Here is a 5,145-nt window from a genome sequence, read left to right on the forward strand (position 1 = left end):
GGAAGCAAGAATTTACACTGGGGTAAAAATCTATTTAATAAATGATGCTGGGAAAGTTGGACTGACACATGCAAAGAAATGAAACTGGACCACCTCCTTATTTAATATATGAGAACAAATTCAAAATGGTTTAAAGACTTAAATGTGAGACCTGAAACCATAAAATTCCTAGAAGAAAATATAGGGAGTAAATTTGCAGGCATTACCCTGAGTATTGTTTTTACTGATATATTCTCTTGGGCAAGGGAAGTGAAATAAAAAATATGGGATTACATCAAACTAAAAAGTTTTTTCACAGCAAAGGAAATCATCAATAAAACAAAAAGGAAGCCTACTAAATGGGAGAAGATATTTGTCAATGATATATCTGATAAGGGGTTAATATCCAAAATTCATAAAACACTAATTCAACTCAACACCAACAAAATAAACAACCCAATTAAAAAATGGGCAGAGAATACAAAGAGACATTTCTTTAAAGAGGACATACAGATGGCCAAAAGGCATATGAAAAAAAATGCTTTACCTCACTAATCATTAGAAAAATGCAAATAAAAACCACATGAGATACCACCTCACTCTGGTCAGAATGACTATCCTCAATAAATCAACAAACAGTAAGTGCTGGCAAGGTTGTGGAGAAAAGGAAGCCCTGGTGAACTATTGATGGGATTGCAGATTGGTGCAGCCACTATGGAAATCAGTATGGAGGTATCTCAAAAAACTGGAAATGGAACTACCTTATGACCCAGCAATTGCACTCTTAGGTATTTATCCAGAGAAACCCAAGATGCTAATTCAAAAAAATATATACACCCTTATGTTTATTGCAGCATTATTTACAATAGCCAAGACTTGGAAACAACTGAAATGCCCATAGGTAGATGACTGGATAAGAAACTGGTCCATTTATACAATGAAGTATTACTCAGCTATAAAGAAGAATGAAATCTTACCATTTGCAACGATGTGGATCGACCTGGAGAACATTATGCTAAATGAAATAAGTCAGTCGTAGAAAGACAAATACCATATGATCTCACTTATACATGGGATCTAAAGAACTGAAAAAATGAGCGAAGTAAACAGAAATGGTCTCAGATATAAAGGAAAAACTGATGGTTGCTAGATGGGAGGGGGTGGGGATGAGGGAGATGTGGAAGAAATTAGACAGCATAAATTGGTAACTACAATATTGCTACAGGATATGAAAGACAGTTTGGAGAATATAATCAATAATATTGTAAATATTGGGTTGTTGGAAAAGTCATGACGCATTTTGGGAACAAAAAACATAGATAAAATACATCATGACTATTCCAACAATCCAGTATTTTGTAGGGTGTCAGATGGACACATGTCTTGTTAGGGAGACCACTTCATGGATGGTGTAGATGCCTGACCACTGCACTGCACACCTGAAGCTGAANATCAGTCAACTATTTCAAGAAGCAGAGAGAAAAAAGCACTTTCTTAAGTGACTCAACTCACTTGTGTAAAATCTTTAGAGAACATAAAAGAAAAGTAGAGGGAGAAAGGAAAGGGTAAAAAACACTGTTATTTTAAAGATAAAGGTGAAGAAGTTTAGCTTTCTACGCCTGAAGGGAAAAATCCTGCCCAAATTCTCTGAGAGCATCTGGTGTCTGCCCCGTATAGAACTAGGCTTCTGAAGACAGAGAAAGAAGCAGAAATTTCTTTTTCAAAAGTCCAGTAGAATTTATGCTTGCAACTGCAATGGGTCCTTTAAAAAATTTTTTTAAAGGAGGAATAATTGAGAAACAAAAATTCCTGAAATGATTACAATAAAAATGAAAACTTGCTTTGCATTTGTTGAATTCCTCCCTTTAAAAAAATGGTTGTTGACAGCATTTTTATAATACTTCATAAATAATGGTGTCATGAACATTCTGGTCTTATCTCCTGACACACCTGGAAGTTTCTCTAGAATACAGATTACAGTGGATTTGCTGAGTCTTGGGGTGCACATGTGTTCAATTTACAAGATCACCAAGTTTCTTTGCAAACATCCTGCTCCACCTTATAACTCAGGAGAATTGTGTAAGAATGCCAGCTGCTGGCCTGGGTTCCACCTTCACACAGTCTGTGGGAAAGGTTTAGGGTTAGTAGGTGTGACCATCTCTATCTGGTTTTACATTTCCATATATGCATAAACTCCTGGGCTTTCTGTTCTGTTCCCCTGATTACTGTATACTTTAATGTGCTAATATCATACTGTCTTAATTTCTATAATATTATTATAGGTCTTGGTAACTGGTAGGTTATGCCTTCCCCATTTTTAACTGTTGAATACTGGTCTGTAGAAATACAATTGATTCATTATATATTTATCATTCTTAAGCATTTTGATAACTATTACTAGCTCTTGTAAATTGCTTTCATTATTTTCATTTTTGTATAGTGTTAGTTTTCTGTCCTCCTTTCCAGTTCATAACCTCTACTTATTAATATGCCTGTACAAATCTCAAGTTCAATATTAAATAAAGGTGGTCTTAGCAGGAATCCTTATGCTCCTTATTTTAAAAGGAATGTATCAAGGGCAGCCAGGTGGTTCAGTCGCTTAAAGTGTGTGCTATGAACAACAGGGTTACCAGTTCAATTCCCACATGGGCCAGTGAGCTGCACCCTCCACAACTAGATAGAAAACAATGACTTGAGCTGAGCTGCTGCTGAGCTGCCAGTGGGCATTGGATGGCTCAGTTGGTTACAGCACGTGTTCTTATCAACAAGGTTGCCAGTTTGACTCCCACATGGGATGGTGGGCTGCGCCTCCTGCAACTAGATTGAAAAACAGTGACTGGACTTAGAGCTGAGCTGCACCCTCTACAATTAAGATTAAAGGACAACAACTTGACTTGGAGCTGATGGGTACTGGAAAAAACACATTGTTCTCCCAATAAAGTTAAAAGGGCTTTTTTAAATGGAAGAAAGGGGAAAACAAACTAACATAGGAAGATTAGAAATACAAATAACAATATGGCAATAAATATGTACCTATCAATAATAACCTTAAATGTAAATGGGCTAAATGCTCCAATCAAAAGACACAGAGTGGCCGAGTGGATAAGAAAACAGGACCCATGCATATGCTGTTTACAAGAGACTCCTCTCAGATCAAAAGACACACATAGACTGAAAGTAAAGGGATGGAATAAGATATTTCACGCAAATGGAAGTGAGAAAAATATGGAGTAGCAATACTTATTTTGAACAAAGAGTAGATTTAAAAATGAAGACTACAATAAAAGACAAAGAAGGACACTACATAATAATAAACAGATCAATTCAACAAGAGAACATAAACCTAGTAAACATCTATGCATCCAACATAAGAGCTCCTAAATATATAAAACAGTTCATTACTGACATAAAGTCTGAGGTCAACAGTAGCACTATTGTAGTAGGGGACTTCAACACCCCGTTGTCACCAGTGGACAGATCCCCCAGACAGAAAATCAACATGGAAACAGTGGCCTTAAACGACACTTTAGACCAGTTGGATTTAATAGATATTTTTAAAGCATTTCACCCCAAAGCAACAGAATGTACATTCTTCTCAAGTGCACATGAAACATTTTCCAAGATAGACTACATGCTAGGCCACAAAACAAGTCTCAATAAATTGAAAAAGATTGAAATCATATCAAGCGTCTTCTCCAACCACAATGCTATGAAACTAGAAATCAATTACAAGAAGGAATCCAGAATACACACAAATACATGGAGGCTGAATAACATGTTACCAAATAGCGAGTGGGTCAATAATGAGGTCAAGGAAGAAATCAAAACATACCTCGAGACAAACGAAATGAAAACATAACAACCCAAAATCTATAGAATGCAGTTAAAGCAGTCCTAAGAGGCAAGTCATAGCAATGAAGGCCTGTCTAAAGAAACAAGAAAAATCTCAAACAGTCTATCTTTACACCTAAGGGAACTGGAGAAAGAACAGCAAAACAAGCCCAAAGGGAGTACAAGGGAGGAAATAATAAAGATCAGAGCAAAAATATAGGAAATAGAGACCAATAAAAACAATACAAAAAAACAAAGAAAACAAGGGCTGCTTTTTTTGAAAAGATAAACAAAATTGACAAACTCTTAGCCAGACTCACCAAGAAAAAAAAGAGAGGACCCAAATTAATAAAATCAGAAATGAAAAAGAAGTGACAACAGATAACACAGAAATACAGAAAATTTTAAGAAAATACTATGAGCAACTACATGCCAACAAATTAGACTATCTGGAAGAAATGGATAAATTCTTAGAAGCATACAATCTTCTAACACTGAATCAAGAAGAAACAGAAACTCTGAACAGACCAATTACTACCAAAGAATTTGAATCAGTAGTCAACAAGCTTCCAACAAACAAAAGTCCTGGACCAGATGGCTTCACAGGTAAATTTTACAAAATATTCAAAAAAGAATTAACACCTATTGTCCTCAAACTTTTCCAAAAAATACAAAAGGAAGGAAGGCTTCCAAGTACATTTTACAAGGCCGCTGTTACTCTGATCCCCAAATCAGGCAAAGACATCACAAAAAAAGAAAAGTACAGGCTGATATCCCTAATGAACATAGACACAAAAATCCTCAACAAAATACTAGCAAACAAGATTCAGCAACACATTAAAAGGATCATACACCACGATCAAGTGGGATTCATTCCTGGTATGCAAGGTTGTTTCAATATGCTCAAATCAATTAACATGATACACCACAACAAAATGAAAAATAAAAATCGTATGATCATATCAATAGGTGCAGAAAAAGCATTTGACAAAATTCAGCAGCCATTTATGATAAAAACTCAGCAAAGTGGAAATAGAGGGATCATACCTCAACATAATAAAGGCCATATATGATAAGCCCACAGCTAACATTTTACTCAATAGGGAAAGGCTAAAACCTTTCCCCTTAAGATTGAGAACAAGGTGAGTCTGTCTACTTTCACTACCTTTATTCATTTAGTTCTGGAAGTTCTAGCCACAGCAATCAGACAAGAAAATAAAATTAAATTGGAAAGGAGGAGGTAAAATTGTCATTAAATGCAGATGACATGATACTATATAGAGACAATCCCAAAGACTCCACCAAAAAAACTATTAGAACTGATGAATAAATTTA

This window comes from Hipposideros armiger, unplaced genomic scaffold (assembly GCF_001890085.2).
Source record: "Hipposideros armiger isolate ML-2016 unplaced genomic scaffold, ASM189008v1 scaffold_938, whole genome shotgun sequence".
Classification (NCBI taxonomy): domain Eukaryota; kingdom Metazoa; phylum Chordata; class Mammalia; order Chiroptera; family Hipposideridae; genus Hipposideros; species Hipposideros armiger.